The following is a 20,964-nucleotide window of genomic DNA, read 5'->3' as shown; positions in this document are numbered from 1 at the left end:
AGATCTGGTGCCGATAGTGATAGGTGATGTCTGTGTCATAGTGGGCATGGATTGGTTGAGCCGATTTGGAGCCATTATTGACTGTGAGCATCAGATGGTGCCCATATGAGACCCTAGTGTGGGAGTACTTACTGTGTATGTTGAGGGAACTAAATCGGGATCAACTTTCTGCTCTGCTGCCAGGGCGAGATAGAGTCTACAATAGGGGTGCATGGGCTTTTTAGCGTACGTGATGGATATGTGAGTTGCCACTGAGAGGCCGAGTTCTATTTCTGATGTTCTAGTAGTGTGTGAATTCCCGGATGTTTTCCCCGAGGAATTTTTAGGCGTGCCTCCTGAGAGGCAGGTGGAGTTGCGAATCGATCTGATTCCGGGTGCGGTGCCTATTGCCAAGGAACCTTATTGCCTTACGTCATCCGTGATGCATGAGTTATCCTCACATATCTAGGAGCTGCTAGGGAAGGGTTTCATTAGACCGAGTAGCTCGCCGTGGGGAGCGTCGATCCTTTTTGTTAAAAAATGATGGTTCACACTGGATATGCACCATGAGTTGAACAAGTTGACGGTCAAGAACCATTATCCACTACCAAGGATCGAGGGTTTGTTTGATCAGTTGCAGGGGGCGTCTTGGTTTTCCAAGATTGATTTGAGATCTGGGTATCATCGAATGAGAGTTTGCGTGGAGGATATCCATAAGATAGCCTTTCAGACTCGTTATGGATATTACGAGTTCGCAGTGATGCCTTTCGGGCTCACCAATGCACCGGAAGTGTTCATGGAACTCATAAACCCGGTGTGCAGGACCATATTGGATTGGTCGGTAATCATCTTCATCGATAGGGAATAGCACGAGGAGCATCTTTGAGAGATTCTTAGAGTATTGAGGATGGAGAGGCTTTATGACAAGTTATGTAAGTGTGATTTCTGGTTACGAGAAGTCCAGTTCTTGGGACACCTCGTTAGCCAGAATGGGATTTTGGTCGACCCGGATAAGATTTAGGCAGTTATGCGATGGGAGGTGTCGAGATCGCCATCCAAGACCAGGAGTTTTGTAGGTCTAGCGGGTTACTATCGGGGGTTTATCTGAGAGTTCTCCAAGATTTTTGTTCCTCTCACCAGATTGACCGGGAAGGGTGTTACTTTTGCTTGGGGACCTAAGCAGCAGACATCATTCGAGAATCTACACCAGAGATTGTGTGAATCTCCAATGTTATCCCTTCCAGAGGGAGTAGAGGACTTTGTAGTCTTGTGATGCATCCATATTGGGGATGGTTGTCGTATTGATGCAAAGGGGACACGTGATAGCATATGCATCAACGCAGCTGAAGCCTTACGAGACGATGTACCCAACCCATGATTTGGAACTGGGGTCGGTGGTATTCGCCCTCAAGATTTGGCGCCACTATCTTTATGGTGTCCGATGTACCATATACACAGACCATAAGAGCCTAAATTACCTTATGGATCAACCCAACCTGTATATGAGATAAAGGAGGTGGTTGGATGTAGTGAAAGACTATGATTGTGATATTTTGTATCACCCTATCAAGATTCATATGGTAGCCGCTGCCCTGAGTCATAGAGCAATGAGTGTTCAAATCCAAGACGTGTGCATGAGGATGACGGTGATGACTCCAATCTTAGATACTATCCGAGAGGCCTAAGCGGTGGCAATGAGACCAAAGAACCATAAGAGAGAGCGTGTGATTGGGAAAATTTTGGAGTTTAAGACTGATAGTCGGGGGCTTATAACCTTCCGTGGGCGAATATGGGTGCCATATACGGGTGGAGCTTGACGTATTTTGATGGAGGAGGCCAATAGGTCGAGATTCTCGTTCCATCTGTGTGCCACCAAGATGTATTTGGACTTAACAAGGGATTATTGGTGGCCCTGTATGAAGAAAGGTGTGGCGTGGGTAGTCAAGAGATGCTTGACATGTCTTCAGGTCAATGCAGATCACCAGCGTCCCCATGGCCAGTTGCAGCCTTTGGAGATTCCCTGTGGAAGTAGGAACAAATCTCAATGTAATTTATTACCAAGTTATCGAGGACTGCGCAAGATGTCGATGCGATATGGGTGATTGTAGATCGGTTGACGAAGAGTTCTCACTTTTTGGTTATAAGTGAAAGCTCTTATGCGGAGAAATTGGCCTAGATCCACGTTCAAGAGGTAGTGGCACAACATGGGGTGCCAACATCGATAGTGTTAGATCAGGATGTGCGTTTTACTTCCAAATTTTGGAAGAAATTTCATGAGGACTTGGGTATCCGACTACATTTCAATACTGCATACCACCCACAAACACACAAGCATAGCGAGCGGGAAATTCAGACGCTCTAGGACATGCTACACACATGTGTTATGGACTTCGGTGGAAGTTGAGACACTTACTTACCCTTGGCTGAGTTTTCATACAATAACAACCATCATTCCAGTATCAGTATGCCCCCCTTTGATATTTTATACCGGAGGAGGTGCTGGACTCCCATCTATTGGGGAGAGGTAGGACAGAGAGTGGTGGGGAGCACTAAGATAGTGCTCAAGGCAACATAGCAGATCCAGCAGGTCAGAAATAGGTTACCGACAGCCCAGAGTCGTCAGAAGAGTTATGCAGACCGAAGATGATCCGAGCTAGAGTTCCAGGTAGGAGATTTTGTCCTCCTGAAGGTATCCCCATGGAAAGGGGCTGATCCGATTCAGGAAGCGGGACAAGCTGGGCCCTAGATACATCGGTTCTTCCATGTATCCCAACTAAAGAAGTGTGTAGCTAACGAGACGGTAGTGGTCCCTTTAGAGGACATTCAGGTTGATGATCGCCTAAACTACATCAAAAAGCTAGTGGTGATTTTGGATAAGAAGGTGAAGGTATTGAGGAATAAGGAGGTACCCTTGCTGAAGGTTCAATAGCAGCATCAAAAGTGATCCGAGTGGACTTCGGAGTCGGAGTCCGAGATGCGTGAGCAGTACCCAGAGTTGTTTTTGGTGGATGACTTTGAGGGCTAATTCTGATTCTACTGGGGGAGAATTGTAACATGCTAACTCCTAGGTATAATATTTAATTAAATTATATTCATTTTGTCAGGGCAACTTGATGAGTTGGAGGCCCCAACTCGACGAGTAAAGATTGAGATGGCCGCGTGATTTTTAGAGTCTACTCGACAAGTTAGGGGGACCCGACTCGACGAGTAGGATATGAGCTTGGAAACCTAATTTTCATGGTTTTCATGCTATTTAAAGGACCTTAAGTCCTTTACCATGCCTCCCTCGTCACCTTAGCACATTGAGAGAAACCCTAATCGACCTATATTCATTTGTGTGAGAGAGAGAGAGAGAGAGTGTGTGTGTGTGTATGTTCGAGAGAGAGACTAAGATTGTATGTTTTAGGGCATTCTTGGAAGGAGTTTGAGGAGCAAAAGGCTTGGAATAAGAAGGATCCCTTGGATCCAGTGTTATGTCAGTGTTAGCTGCCACTTGGAGGTAAAAAGCTATTACCTTGAACATTTGTTTGTTAGATCTCTTAACTAGGGAGTTTATGGCCATTTCCATCTTCTCTTTGAGTCCCTTAGTTTTTTGACCATGCCATGAAGATGAGACTTCAGATTTGGACATTATGAGGTCCCTTGGGCATAAAGATTCAAGCTTTATCAAGCTAATGGCCAACTTTCATGCATTAAACTCTTAAAGAGCTTTGTTTTGGCATATTGAGCCCTAGATGCCATGCATAGATGTAAAGCTTGCAACTTTACATGATATTTTATCCCCAAAAGGGTAGATCTAGAGTATGAGGCCTTAGTTCTTCTTAAAAACATCTGAATGAGAGAATGGATTAAAAGGACTCGACGAGTTGGTGAGCCAACTCGACGAGTTGGTTAGGGTTTTCCCCGATAGTTTAGACGTGTTGCAAACTCTGCGAGTTGGAGAGACAACTCGACGAGTTGAGTTGGATTTTCTCGATATTTTAGAGAAACGAAGGAATTCTGCGAGGCGCATAGATGCACTATACGAGTTGGGTCAACATGGACTGTTGACTCGAGTGTTGACTTCCGTTAACTTTTAAGGTTTGGTCAAGTTATGGATTATGGAGATCATGGAGGGGTAAATGGTCTCTCTCCGTTTCCGAGAGTTAGAAAAGGGGTTAGCTTAACATCCTTAGAGTTGTTGTTATAAGGTGTTAATTAGAGATGATTATGATATATATATGTAGAGTCTAGATCGATCGTTAAGTACGAGACCTGCTTGCTTATGTACAAGGTGGGCCTTCTCACTATACTTAACTCAGTGGTAATACTGTGTGACTAGAGGGTCTTATCTGAGTATTGACTTGAGGGTCTTATGTGCTTATACTGAGTTATGTGATATATTATGCATCCTGTCTTTGTGATTTATGATGTATATTATTATGTGCCTTATTGAGTTAGGAATTAAGGGTCCCAACCGAGCTGTGAGACCGAAGAGTCCTCACTAAGATATAGGACTAGAGGGTCCAACCCGAGCTGTGAGACCAGAGGGTCTTCACTGAGTTACCGGACCGGAGGGTCCAACCCGAGCTGTGAGACTGGAGGGTCTTCACTGATACACATGACCTGGGGGGTCCTTATCGAGTATAGCCATAAGAGGCTAATTATTTATATGTGTGGTATTTTGGGGAACTCACTAAGCTTTGTTCTTACAGTGTTGTATGAAATGTGTTTAAGGTAACTCTCAGGATCGCGAGAAGGCACCAACTTGATTTTACACACCAACTAGAGTTTATGTTGTTTTGAGGATTCTTGGATATTATCAAACTTTTTTTGTCTTGTGTTTTGAACTACTTATACATTTGGGTTTTGAGAAATGTAGGATTGTGTTTATATATGGTTTTAAAAATGAAAAAAAAATGTTTGAAAATTAAGAGTGTTACAAAGATAACCCTAAATATATTGGAAATGAGTGTCCATATGTCATAACTAATTGGTATAACTTTGGGAATAATAACAAAGTCCTTTTAGGGTCGCCCTCAAGAGCTAAAAGAACTAGAAAATAATTTAATAAAGAGAGATAAATAATTTAATAATTTGTCACAACTTGATAAATTAATTAGAAACTAGTTTGGGCTAATTTGGAATTAAACATAATTAACTGGAATTAATTTGATATTAACTCAAAGTATAAGGACTAATTTGTAATTATTCATTACTTGAATAACTATAACTTTTTCGAACCCTGTTAAAGTTGGACAAAATTAGTTAGAGATTTATCCTTAGTGATTTTTGAATTCTATCTATAGATATGGTAAGATTTGATTTTGAATAAAGATTTAATTTTAGTAATTATCCTTATCAGATTGTTTTTCCACCAAGTTTCTTTCATCCACAAATAGTGATGGGAAACGAGCCAAGTCAAAGACCAAATCGAGATAGCTGAAACAACAATATTTTTCCGATCTATAAACTTGTAACACAGATCTAGCACAAACAATCTATGAAACTTAAAGGACATAATAAGAGTAATAATACCTTCATGTTTTTATTCGACTTCTTCAATCTAGTCAGTTGATCAAACTTGAGAACCCAGCATACAATCCATTTCTTATGATCACCCCAAGATGCAAAACACCAACAGATCGCACAGCAACTCGAAAACCAACCAGAACAAGGACCGCTTAACGAATCTGATAGTGACCACGTCGTGGAAAACGATGGACCATGTTAGGGTGACGAGCTTCGAGTTTAATAGGGTATTTCATAGGGTTTCTGAACTTCGGAGGTGAAAGGATGTTTTTTCATACATCCAAAACAGATTTTTGACCCCAATATGTAGGAAGGTGATTTGAAATCCTAAAGATAATTACCAAATATATTTGTAATTACCTAGTCTTTTGGTAGTTATCCAAGAATAATATCATTCTAGAATATTCCATACTCTTTATGTTTTAATAATTAATTAATTAAAATATTAATTAATTAACAACACAAGTCCCTAAAATAAATATTTTTCCAGTTTTGCTTTATTTTCCTCTTGCGTGTAACTCAAAAGGACACTACTATTTATAGTAATATTATCGGCTTGCTATGGCTATGAGCACTAATGTCCATCAGCTCCCACTTGCACTTAGGCAACAATAAATGACCGGTCCAGTATCTAGAAACAGAAGTGAGTGGCGGTCCAATGTAACTATTGTACTTATCGCAACATTGCAATAAACAGTCCTACGACTAGTGAAATCAAATTTCTTTGATCTTAATGATATCTTATTATGAAGTTAAGACATGAATCAAAGGTTAATGTCAAGGTTCAATATTATATTTCTCGATACCAACTTGTGGTGACTTTTGAGACTGACTGTTGAATCTGATCAAGTCAGTTTCAGCTTGGCCAAGCATTTTTTTTCTCAACACTAAATCATCGAGAGGCCCAAATATATTTACTTTCCCGTTTTTGGCAGAAGGATCAAAACAACTTTGACTATATAGGTCAATATTATTCCTTATTCAATGTTTAGTCAAACCTTGTATGGCTGTCAATTACGGAAAACATTGGGGAAAAACCAAGATACAATAGATTGTAGAACAAAACCTCATGCATATCCATTTGTAGAATAAGAAATATAGTCATCTTAATTTACTAATGAGATGATCCATGAAGTAATCTTTAAGCGAGGTTACTCCAATACTTAAAATCTTCATTTTCAAGTACTCATTAGTATTGGCTGCACAATTTTGATATGTTCACCTCAATTAACAATCTACCAATACTGCATGACAATTTAAATTCACTAATATCTTCCAATAATAGGACCGATTGTGGAATTTTGAATAAAATATTATTCTAGAAGTGGCTTTAAACATGCAAAAGTAGGAACACAGATAATATGAACAAAAGTAGCAACTTACTATAAATAATCATCAAAACATAATCTAAGCATGTTCCATAAAATCAAACTACAAACCATGTAATTAAATTAATTCATACAAAATCTAATGCCAATAGATCTAGTGCATCTTGGTTAAATTGTGATAATGGTTTGGTGGGCGGTTCAGCTTGATTATCTTCTGATAGAACTCAGCTCAAAATAATGTCTCTATCTTCAACTAGATTCCATCTATTGTAGAACTTTAGGAGTACATGTCTTGTCTGCTTGTGATCTCAAGGTTTTTTTTTTTTTTTTTTTTTTTTTAACTAAAGCAACTGCATCCTCATCATTACAAAATATCTCAATTGGTTCAACTATGCTTGGACCAACACTCAAATCATTGATGAACTTCTTTAGCCACATTACCACCTTGGATTCTTGATTGGGAACAATATACTCTGACTCTATAATTGAGTCTGTTATTGTCTCTTGCTTGGAACTCCTCCAAGTCACTGCTCCTCAATTTAACATGAATACAAAACCAGAATGTGACAGAAAGTTATCTTTTTCAGTTTGGAAACTTGCATCCATATATCCTCTAACACTTAGCTCTTCTTTACCACCATAGATTAATAACATATCTTTAGTCCTCCTAAGATACTTCAAAATGTTCTTGATAGTGATCCAATGACTTTCACCAGGATTAGCGTAATATCGACTTGTCATACTAATATAGTATGAGACATTTGGCCTTGTACATATCATGATGCACATGATCGATCCTATAGTCGAATCATATGAGAATCAAATCATTTTGTCAAGTTCTTCACTAGTATTGGGATATTTAGTCTTACTCAAAACTATGCCACATTGCATAGGTACAAATCCTTTCTTAGAATCTTCCATCTAGAATCTCTTCAAGATTTTATTTGAGTATGTATTTTGGCAAAGTCCTCTCAGTCACCTAGATCTATCCCTATAGATCCTAGCACCAATTATATAAGCAACTTCTCCCTAATCCTTTATAGTGAAACTTTTCCCAAGCCAGACTTTTACACTATTCGATGTTGGGATGTCATTTCCTATAAAAAGAATTGACAGTACAAGAAAGTGATCCTTAGGTGATCCAAAATTAGTATGATTCCGAGGTTGCTGTTTATTTGAGATAATGAGTACATGAAGTGTGTTGTTATCCGAACTTATTTCGCTACCCAAAGTTATTTGTAATCTGGTGATAGAAGACTGATTAATTTTGTGTCTATACTATCTTGTCATTACACATTTGTTTTATGTATCTATGAGATAAGGTCAACCACACCGATGTGTCAGATCGTTGATTTGTGATTAGTTTTTTAGTACAATTGTCTCCTTCCTTGACTGGTCCCATGTTTGTATAAATAGGAACATCCTCATTCATAGTATGCTTGTTACCTTTGGAAATCATATCAAGAATCATTCAGTCAGTCACTCTCTAACATTCTCCTTATTCTTTCTCTTTGTTCATACTTATACTATTTACTTTATAATCTTGAATACTTTGTTGATTGTTCATATTCAGGGCTTGACTTATTCATCTATACTTAATTATAAATAGTATCAGCCTCTATTAGTTGTGTTATCTCAAGGTTTGAGTGTTCAAACCTTGTCCTTGTATCTTGCTTTCAAAATTGGTATCAGAGCCTTATTAGTTGTCCTTTGAATCCAAAAGATCATATTATAGTTATTTTAGATCACCTTGGTATCTCAATCATTTCTGTTTTAGAATAAAAGTCTTCTATGTACCACTTGTGCTCAAATATGACACAACCTTGGCTACTCCTAATCAATCTCAACAAATCTATTCAATATAAATCACAAATAACATGACTTGCCCTTCTAAAGTGCCATTGTTAGTTGTGGAAGAGTATGATCACTAGAAAGTTAGAATGGATAGATTCTTGGTTGGCAAATGAAAAGGTAAAGAAATATGGAGATTTGTGAAAGAATGTCCTAATGTCTCGATTAGGAAAATGGTTAGAGACGCTGCCGTTACTCTCATAGGTCAAGATGAGCTTCATCCTGCACCTCTACCTACCAATGACATCAAGAAACTCTATGCTAATTAGATAGCATTTTCTGAAATGGTGTTTGGTATTCCACTATCTCTATTTGAGCTCTTCAAGTTGTGCAAATTAGCCAAAGAGATATGGGATACTCTTCAAGAGCTGTTTGCAGATTTAGAAAGATGAAAGACAACCGTCCAACCTCTATGGTGAATGACTTTGATACATTCACTACAAGTCCTAGTGAATATGTAGCCTCTGCCTCAAACCAATACAAAATAGTGGTGGACAACATGAATGGATATCGTGTTGTGCGAACTCCTCTTGAGTATAACTTGAAGTTCATCAACAATCTCAAAAAGGGATGTGGAAATATCAATTCCTGTCTTCATAGTAATGGATATTTAAAAAAGTTATGGCTTTATCAGCTATTGGACAAATTGCAAGGTCATGAGTCCAATGTTGCTCAAACCCTCAGAGAACTCTCTAGCAGTCCTCTTTTCTAGTCAGTGCCGGTAACCAATAGATTTCGAAATCTGCTACTTCGAAATCCTTCAAACCTGTTATTTCTGATCCATTTACACCTGGTCCACCTGCTCGAACAAATCCACCTCTTGTGTTTGATGACAACTTTGATCCAGAATCCGAAGATGCCGAACTTCGTTTCCAACAAGAGTTCGCTCTATTGTTTATGAAATACCGGAGACCTTGGAATAATTAGAAACCACATTGGAATAGATTCTAAAATCCTCACTAAATTAAACCTTAACAGTATCCCAGACCCATTAAAAAGCCACTATCTTATCATCCAAACCTTCCGAATCAACCTTCGGAACTTCAAGACGTTCCAACTTCAGTTAAACCTAGAATCGACTGTCACAAATATGGTCTCAGAAACCAGTATGAAAAAGATTGTGTGGCTAAAATTCCTCAGAAAGGAAAGGTGAAAGACTCTTCTTACTATGATCATCATGGACAAGAGCCAAAAGAAAGTGAGAATACATTTATTTTCCATAGTTTATCAGAATTGGATGGGTATCAGTCATATAGAGATGTGGATGATGGAAACACTGGAAAAAATATGTGTTTCATTACTAGGCAAAGTGTTGAATGTGATGAAGGTTACCGAACATCTGGTTTGGAAAACGAAGATGAGGATGTTGAGCTCAACTATTGCTACATGGAAACTAACTGCCCACCAGGCAAAAGCATCATCCCGTAGGTAAAATCTATGATTACTGAAAATAACGTTATTCTAAAATCCTATGAGTCCGCCATAGATGTGAGTGAGAAATGAGACAGCGAATTAACTAGACTTAGATTATGTTTTGAAGATCACAAGCTTTAGATAGATTCCTTAGAAAGAGAACTTGTAATAGCTAAGGATGAATGTACTATCTTAAATGAAAAATGTGCTATTTCAATTAGTGAAAGAAAGATTTTGGTTAATGATAATATGTATCTTAATGCCACGATTGATAATCTGCATACTTTGATATGATTGAATCGAATGAAAGAATGACTAATAGTTTTCATCATCCATGGTCTAAAGCGCCCGGTCTTGAAAGCCAGTTTCTAAAACCAATTGCAAGTCTCTTGAAGGAACTTTAAAATACGACTTTTATTGGTGGCATTCTGAACTACACTTATTCAGATACTCCTTTCTCTTTATTGTATTCCCTTCAAGAGCCTATAGGAGGAAATCAATTCCTGATTCCCGAGTTCAAACCAATCGTTGTTACATGTCCTAATTCCACACAACTTCATCCTATGATATCTTGGGACCTAAATGAATCTTAGAATGTTCCACATGGCATAGGAGGCACTGGAGTTCATTTCCAAACTCCGCCGCCAAACAAATTGTGTTATCGAGGAAATTATTCCCGAGATATCTGTACATGATCATGTTACACTGTAACGTCCCATAATCCTAGGTAAATTTTTCATTTTTAGTCAACCAAAAAATTCATTCATTTGTACAAATGGACAATCAATATGTATTGTATTTTCAAACATTAGAGTAAATCATGAAAAGATAGTGTAGAATAAATCTTCTGGGGATGCAGTACGATCAGGTCGGGCCCTTCCCTTTTGGACCACAAGTACCAAGATATGCACAAATTTTATGAATTCCCCAAAATACCACATACACACATATCAGAAAAGAATGTGTGAATTCTATGGTCCCCCATGGTCTTACAATCACTTGTTGCTGTAGTCCTGTTGTAGTCTTAGCTGCTATGTTCCTCCTATAGTCTTCCGTATAGTTACCATGGTCCTCACATGGTCCCTTATGCAAGCGCCATGGTCCTCCCATGGCCTTTCATACAAGTTTCACAAATACAAACTAGCATCCTACACAATGTATTGAGAAACTCACCTAATTCTAACAAGTAAAAAAATAACAACGCTATTGTCGTAAGCTAGATGAGCTACTTCCTCGTCAAACACCTACATCTCATATCCATTACTCTATTTAGATTATTTCATGATAGCACATATATGGTATTTTCATTATACTTTTTTACAAGTATTAAGGTATGTGTGTTTCTAAATATCATCTTAGGATCCACAAAAAAATTGCACACGAACACACACATACCAAACACACACAAAACCCTAAATTAGAGCTTATTTCTTGTTTAAAGCGCTTGTAACCAACCAAAGTTCTAACACATGATATAATTTGTGCTTTAACAACAAATTGGTTCAAAATCAGATTCCATGGTCAGGGAACATCATAGAAGAGTAGCTTTAAGCTTTGAGGGTTTCTAAGACAAAAATCAATTAAAAATGATATTTTTTACTTGGCTCAAAGTATCCATACAAGACCAAATAATTTAAGGATGTTGAACACATGTTCTATAACCATCTAACTTGGTCTGAGAAATATTTATACACACCAAAAAAACGAACCCCAAAATTTATAAAAACCCGAGAATAGTGTGCACATGAGGTTTTTAACTCGTTTCAAGGTTGATACTTGGTTCTAGTAGTCAAACCATGGTCTCAGGTGATAAAAGGACTAGGAAACATTTTTAGCAAAGAACTAGACGTCTATGACTCAACAAAAATGATTAAAAACAGGTAGCAACAAGAAATCCTATAATACATTCGGTTTTGGAAGTTCACAAATATTTTTGAGGTTATTCCTTTTGTTCTTATAGCCTACACTCGATCTAAAGTGTTAAGGCGCTCAGAAGTCATCATTAGAAAGAAATTGAGAGGGTTTAAAACCCACAAAAATGACAATAAAGCTTTCACAACAGAAAACCCGCAATATGCATTTTCCGGTGAATATTGACCTACCGGAGGTTGCTTCGGCCTCCACAACCCCGACACAAGCACTTAGAAACGATAGGGATGGAGTGGGGATAATATATACCTACGATACGGATTTAAGAAGAACTTAGGGGGTGTTTGGGATATCTTTTGAGAGGGCAAAAGGACTTTTGGGAAAAGATAAGAGAGAAAAGATGTTTGGTAAAAGCTCCTTTTGGATTTTTTATAGAAGAAAAACTGACTTTTTGGAAAAGTCAGGGAAACTTGGCTTTTTGAAACTTTTCCCAAAAGTTCTTTTGCCCTCTGAAAAGATACCCCAAACACCCCCTTACAACAACAAAACTGACAAACCCTTAAGCTCATGTGATTTTAATACCAAAAAAAAAAGATCGATCAAATAGTCAAAGGGAGGCGCTGCAAGAGGGACTAGACACAGATGCTTTCGAGTATGAGTCTTTGTAGTCACCAAAGATGTAAAAAAATAGGTCTCAGTATACGCTTAAATGAAAAAGATAACATTTTCAAAATGAATACAAATGGTCCATGCGGTCTTGGCATTTAACAGCTCCCACCTTAACTCCTATATCCCTTAAAAAAAGATTTGTGAAAATTGAAAATACCCCCCCCCCCCCCCGGGGGAATTATATATACACATATATATTCAAAATATAGTGATTTATTTTAATTAAATCACCCATATTACCAATATTTTCATTTTATTTATTCATTATATATATTTTTCATATTCTTTTTATTTTGGTTATTTGATATTTATTATTATTATTATTATAATTATAAAAGTTGAAGAAATTTCATACTGGAAATCGAAAACGGACCTTACATAGACCAACCAAAAATTATAACTCATTTTGGGTGTAGTGACCTAAATTTTAAAACAAAATTTTCATTTTCAAACACAATAAAACTCATTTCAAAATTCTCAAAAATAACATATGTCTCAAATGTCATCAAATAAAACACCATTCCAAAATCATAAAAGCAATCTCCCGTCAGTGTGTACAATCATGCCGGTGCCTTGCCGCAATCCTTAGAACTACCGGAAACACATAACACATAACACAGTAAGCATAAAGCTTAGTGAATTCCCTAAAATACAACACACAACACATCAGCCACTCAAGGCTATAACTCAATAAGACCCTCTGATCAATGTGTCTCAGTGGGACCCTCCGGTCCCACAAGTCAGATGGACCCTCTGGTCCCTCAACTCAGCAGCTCAATATAATACACAGTAAGCATATCACAAAACAAAATGCAGGATATCTCAAAACACAGCTCATTCACATAAGGCCCTCTGGTCACACATAAGGTTACCACACAAGGTAAGTATAGTGAGAAGACTCACCTCGTAAGCTAGCAAATGAAACCTCGAACTCGGAAATCTCAAAATCTATCCACCAGTCTAGCCTCCGCCTAACATATAATAATTTTCTCTAATTAATATCGGCCCCCAAGAACTAGACTAACCCTTCTACACTCATAGAAGGGTGAAAAGACCATTTTACCCCTCCATAGGCTTAATAATCCACAATATAACCAAACCCTAAAAGTCAACAAAACTCAATGGCAGGGAGTACACTGCGTGTACTCGGTCGTTACACTGCGCGTACTCGGCTGCCATATAGACATCAGAGATACTCGACCCCTATGTTGCGCATAGTGGGATTATGCCCAACGTATGCCCCAGTTTCACACTCCTCTTATTTTTGGTCTTAACCAGTTAAGACATAGGCTCATATCTTGGATCTGGACTCCCTAATGTCTCTTAGTCCGTAAGTGAGGGACTTTAAACCTTTGCATGGCTGATTAGGCCAAAAACACTCAAAACACTCATTCCCTTTCCTTATGTAGCTCATAACTCATGCATGGCTCACTCATAATGCCTACGATTGGATTTTTATAACTCTACTACACATAATACACTAAAAAAGGGTAGATCAAGTTCTCTAGAGTTTATTGTCTCATAAAGTCTCCATCTTTTGGGACAAAACCCTATTATACTCAAACAACATGCTCATAACAAAGGAAAGGCAAAGTTTAAAGCTTTATACCTCAATAAGAAGCTTCCCACTCAGATTTGCTCAGATCTAGAAACTTGGACACCAACTCCTTCTTCTTCAAGACCTTATCTTCTCTTCAAAATCACACAAACAATCTCAAGGCTCAATTACACACACACAAGCTTTAGAACGAGGGTTAGGGCACTATTAGGGGTTTCTCTCTAGGAATAGTGGCCAGAAATGAAGCGATCATATCCCTTATATAGGGGACTCACCCCAAATTAGGGTTTGTACACTAGGCCTAGTACACCCAACGTACTAGGTGGTCTCCGCATCACATGCACGCTGATGAGTACGCTAAGCGTACACCTCAGGTACGCTCCACATACTCGTTTTTTACTTTTTTTATAATAAGGGCTAAAATAGACAATAGCTCAATAGATCAAGGTTCTCGAAGTATACCTAGACTTATGATGCTACATTGGGCATCTTTAGATAGTGACATTGATGAAGAATTTAGGTATGATGATGACTCATCATCTAATTCCTTCACTTGGAACTCCAGAACTATTCCAAAGTCTACCTTACTTTCGATAAAGCCATGTTTCAATAATCCATCTGTCAGACAATATTCTAAGTCAACATATGACTCTAAGAAGAAACCATGGTTAAACACGAAAGATATTATTCATATGAAGGGAGAGGCTAGAAAAATTTTATAGAAAGAAATTAGGTCTAGAAAATTCTCTAGGTACGTTAAAAACTCCAACCATAAAGCGTCTCAAGAAGGTGTTAGTCTAGAAAATAGGAATCACAATACATTTGCTCCTGTTAAGATTCTTAAACCACTGTCCATTCTCGTTATCTTGGATAATCATGACTCCGTGCCTAAAAATAACATAAAACCAGTTAATGTTGAGAACTTACTAAAGAAAAGTAACTCTCCTCGAAAATTATCCTCTCCAGTACTCAGTGCTACCTTGGAAGGTAATATTTTCAAATAAAAACATATTTCAAAATCAAGTATGCCTAAGAGAACTGTGAGTAAGGGAAAGGACATTCAAAACTCTCATGGAAGAAATTCTTAAACTGGTTCAATTCCAAAATATGAATGGAAAGGTAAATGGAATGTTACTCCAAATGAATCTCGGAAAACAGTTCTTCCAAAACCTTATTGGAAAACTATCGTTCTAGAGAATATTGTGTCTAGGCCACCAAAAATGGAATACGATTTTTGGATTACTGAAAGGACTCTAAAATTTTGTATTTTCCTAAAATAATCTCAGAAAGAGAAATCTAAGATCCCAACTGTTTGAAAACTCAAAACCATGTTCAAATTCCATGATAAAGTCCCTCATTGTAACTTAGAGCATAAAAACTTCAAAAATCACTGATTTTGTAGGCATTTTGTGCTTCGGAACAAAATACAATATGGTATATTGATAGTGATTGTTCCATGCATATGACCGAGCATAAGGATTTTCTGTGATACCTCAAGTTAACACCAAAAGTTGGCTATGTTTGTCACACCCCGAAAACCAAAGGAGGAAACATTTTCAGGGTTGACTCCATGTTGAGTATCAAATCCAATGCACATAGTAATCAAAGTAAACAACCATTACATTATATATATAAAAGTTTACATTGTTTCAAAAGTGAATCGTACAAGTGTGATACATAGTACATATATATGAACGAAAGGAAGACGCATCTTCTACGCACTCCATCTTCACCAAAAGAGATCACCGGGTACCTGTCTAATGCGGACCTGAGAATATAAGCAGTTTGAAAATTAGCATAAAGCTGGTAAGTTCAAAAGATGTTTGTTTTCTGAAAAATGTACCAGTTTCCTTTAGTTTTCTGAAAAAGGTTTCTTACCCAAGTTAATCCCATATTTTCTTATGAAAAACATTTAGTTATCACTTGTTACCAATTCGATTATGTGTTGTATTTTACCCCAGGAAAATGTTGGGCTTTGAGCATTCTAACACTCCTAAGTGTACATGCAACCCTAAATACCTTGGATCTATGTTTTCTCTATTATACATGCAATAAGAATTGTTGGAATAGTGTCTAAGGCTATAACTATATTCGGTGGTGCATGGTCCTTTTGGGTTGCCTTCACCATAGCAACTTGAAGGATGATTTATTAAGAGAGAGTGAATATTATAAGGAATAATATTTAGCTATTTGATTAATATAAGTCATAAATTAATTGGTATTAATTTGGTGACTTAAAGAGATTAATTAAATAAGAGGGTATAAACTATCAATTGTTTGATAGTTAGACTTTAGACTATAAATCCATTAGGATACACCTTGGACGGATTCTAAGAGCTTTAGGATAGCTCAAAATCGTTCATAGGGTTATCTATGGAATGAATTTGGATAGCCTTAAGAGAAGATTATCCAATTAGGGTTTAGGGTGAAGCCCTTAAGGAGTCTAATAGTATAAATAGCCCCTATGGATGGGGGAATTAGACACACAACCAAAAAGCAAGGAACCTCTGGTCGAATTCCTCCCCTCTCCTCTCTCCTAAATCATCTTGCTTGCTATTGGTGTTTGTAAGCCATTAGAGGAGTGACAATTGTGACTCTAGAAGCTCCAAGACAAACAAGATCAACAAGGGATTCAAAGGTATGATTCTAGATCTGTTTTAATATTGTTGTTTAACCTAATTAGCCATTAGAAGTCTTGGATTCAAAAGCATGTTTATTAGAAAGCCTAGATCCAAGCAATAGGGTTTTGCATGCGCACATAGGAAAGTTCTTATGGCTAAAACCCAACAAGAATATCCAAGGTATTATCCTAATCTACCATACAAAACAATGAGTGTAACAAGATAAAATACATACCTCTTTGATGTAGAAAGTCTTCATGAAGCTTGAGTGCCTAGCCCCAATAGTGTGGAAGCCTCAAATGGAATCACAATCATCAAAACACTTAGAATAACTTGAGAGAGTTCTACACTTCATGAAATCGGCTAGCCCTTTGTTACACTCTCTAGTGGCCGATTTTTGTCAAGAATAAGATCTATATATAGTGATACAATTAGGGTAAATCCTTAATTGTCATGGCTTTCCATTTCCTTGGATCCATGGGTTCAAATACACCATGGAGCATCCATGGACCATCCTGTAATGCCCGGGTTTCAGGGCTAAGCATTTTTGTTAATGTAATAGTCTAGGTCAACTATTGTAACTCTTTTTGAAGTAATAAATATGAAATATTTGAGTATTATGTGAATTATGTGTTTATTATTTAATTATAAATGTATAATTAATAAAGAATAAAAAATGAGCGTCAAAATTAAAGTGTGAGATAATCCCGATATCTCTACCTAAAGTTGTAGAATATGTCTCAAGGTTTCCGTCAATATAAAGAATGCCGAAATCCGAGCTATAACGAAGAAGTTATGACCCGCCGAAGTTTTACGGCAAAACCGACACGGCACCGGAAGACATAAAATAGTGAATTTACGATAGAAGACTTTTTAGCCTTAGAAATATAAACAAAAGTCGTAGAATATGTTAAACTAAGAACATCGATAAAAAGAACGCCCAAATCTGACTTCGTATGAAGAAGTTACGATTTTTCGAAGTTTCGGACTAGCAATGTACTGCCCGAAATTCAAATGTTTGATCGAGCGGTTTTTAGCCGACACGACCTAAACGAGAATCGAAGATCTCGTTAAGAGTAACGTAACAAGTAAAAGATGGGCGAAAACGGATGTCGGATGAAGAAGTTATGAGGATTTAACAGACCAATCCTATCCCGACCCGTTGATAAAATAAAATTTAAAATTGAGTCAAAATTAGACAACGAAGTCTAAACGAAAGTTGTAGAGTATGTTCCCACCTTCGCGTGGATATAAAGAACGTCAAAAACGGAGCTCGTATGCAAAAGTTACGAATTTTTGAAGTTAGGACTCGAAAATGCGAAACCTGTTGCGAAGATGATGACGTGGCCGCTTCTGAGCCGTTGCTTGCTGACCAAGGCTTCGCTCCGGATCGCGCCACGACGACTCGCATTACGCCCCGCGTACCTTCGGCCTTATCCGTCCGAGTCCGAGTGCGAGCCAGCTGTTGCGAGCTGGCAGCCACCTCCGAGCTACGCCCCGCGTAGCGCTGCTGGACGCGCCGCGTATCCGAGGCCCTCGCGCCTATAAAAGGGGGCCGAAGGTGCCCTCATTTTTCACACCATTTCTCATTCTCTCTATAGTTTCTTTCTCTCTCTAAGGTTCCAAACCACCCCTAAGCCCTAGTTAAACCCCTAGCACCCTAAGGAAACCCCAAGGCTCCCGGAGTCCCGAGAAAAAGGAGTTTTTCGGTTTCGAAACGCTGCTCCAATTAAGTCCCGGTTTTCGATAAAATTCGCTGTAAGTATGCTACGCTTATGCAATTTTTAATATAGCTTTCAAATAATTATAGGAATGTTATTAGGTCCTTAAAATAATTATTTGGGCTATTATTATGAGATATATCGAGTATTATTAATGCTTAATAATACTCAGACAATTAATTTGTCACAGTTATCATTAGACTAAACCCTAGTGGTATCGATACTAGGTTTTATCGAAGGAATATCATTTTGAGAGTATCGAAGCGCTGTCCGAGTGCTGAGTCACCACCTAATCAGGTGAGTGCATAGTTACCTTCAACTTACACATAGATATGAAGTAATTTATATAAATTACGTGCTATGTGTGCATATTATCTGAATACTTGCTATCTATGCTAGATGAACGTTATTATACATGTTTTCAATGATTTAAGCTGTATATGTATTTTATATCTACGAAAATGTTGGGGTAAAACATAGGTAGATGTAATAGGTGATGTGTGATAAAATGATGAGAGGCCTCGATGTTGTTGTTGATCCAGTCATCTAGCGGAGTATAGATGACGACCACAGACTCTTCTAGACAGTCCAGTGGAACACTAGCAGGCTCGCAACCTGTAGGTGTTGTGAACGTTGTGTTCACCGGTGTACTCCATCCCCCACATGGTTGCCTATTAGGACATTTATTGCTGAGGAATCCCCTTAGCAGTAGTGTCCGTCTCGATGATGATCCTTAGGCTAGGTCCCTTATGATAGGTGTTTAGGGACGTAAAGTGAGGATAACGGGAACGGGTAATCGGGTTATTGTTGATTGATGAAATTAATAAACTTATTTATTGTGGGTTGAAAACCCTATGTGCTCACCAGGCTCCCAAGCCTGACCCCCTCAGTTTTATGTATTACAGGTAGTGGCGCATGAGCATAGGTGTGATGTTTTGGACGAGGGATTACGGATATAGGCCTGTAGATATGAAATAATGTAGTAAGGCTTATATTGTACTGTTTATACTTTTGATCTGTACGAACATGACATCCCGAGTCTTTTAATGAAAGACATTTCTATGGAAATGCTTTTGGTAAATCTTTATCATATTATTGTTTTGGGACAAATTCTGCAATCCTTTTATTAAAAGATAACTCTGATTTTGAAATAAAGTATAAACAAAACCGGTCTTTTCTGGCCGTGATTTTGGGGATGTCACAGTTGGTATCAGAGCATTAGTTTAAGCGAACTAGGAATTTGTAGGATTTCTAGACTTAAACTTAGAATGCTAAGCGATGATTGTGAGGTGTGAGCACTAGCTTATTTTAGGAATTGTGCCTAAAATGCTTTTATGTGCTAAATGCTTTATGCATGATATGCTGTTATTTTGTTCGGATCTATGGTCTGTTGCCGACCGGATCTGGAAACCTTATGTGTTTAGGATTCTAAACGTACGACGACGCTATTAGAACTAGCATGTAAACGTTTCTGAGTGATAAGGACGATTTAAAACGTCTCTCCTAAATAAAGATCTGAATTCACCTTATTAAGTGTATAGATCAAGATGGTAAGGAGCCGTAGCGGAAACGTAAACGTAAATGGGAATGGACACCAACCCCCCGTGATCGAGCAAATACCAGTTGTGGAAGCCGCTGCCGGACCAATAACGATGGCCGGAGTGCAAGCGATGATCCAGGCAATGTTGGATCGTCAAATGGAGGAAACCAGGCATTTGCTCCAGCAAAATCGAGAGGAAGCGACTATTCAGATCGAACAGCCCGAGTTGAACGAAGGGCAGACTGAAGAAGGAAACTACAGTGGGACTATTGGTCAAGCTAACCCACCGATAGTTAGGCAAAACCACCAGGATGGAGGAAATGATGGACATGGATGCAAATACAAGGATTTCATGGCATCCAAGCCACCGAGTCTATCCGGAAGCCCGATGCCGGTGGAAGTCATGAACTGGATCTCTGAGATGGAGACAATGTTTGAGAGTTGCGAGTGTAGCAATAGGCAGAGGACTGCTCTTGCAGTTCCTCTATTGAAATTTGGAGTACTAAGCTGGTGGAAGCTATTAGCTGATTCAATGCCCAAAGGTGAAGCAAGCAAAATGCCGTGGGAGGATTTCCTGGTACAGTTGAAGATGCAATACTGCTCTGAGCAGGATCTTCTGGAGATCAGCAACGAATTCCAGAATCTAAAGAAGGGAAGAATGAGCGTTACTGAATACGCTGCAAGCTTTACTGAGAAAATGAAGCTTGTTCCCCACCTCGTCCCAACTGAACTCTCCAAGGTTAACAAATTTGCCCTCGGATTGCCAGCGGACTTCGGTCCAATGGTCAAGCAAACTACCACTCTAAAAGCTACAATCTGGGCTGCTAAGAATGTGGAGACCCAGATACGAGAAAAGGGTCTGGAGAGAGCGGAAGTGGGAGAGAAACGGAAATTTGACGGATCC

Source organism: Lactuca saligna, chromosome 6 (assembly GCF_052625555.1).
Source record: "Lactuca saligna cultivar CGN05327 chromosome 6, ASM5262555v1, whole genome shotgun sequence".
Classification (NCBI taxonomy): Eukaryota; Viridiplantae; Streptophyta; class Magnoliopsida; order Asterales; family Asteraceae; genus Lactuca; species Lactuca saligna.
This window is presented reverse-complemented; position numbering follows the sequence as displayed.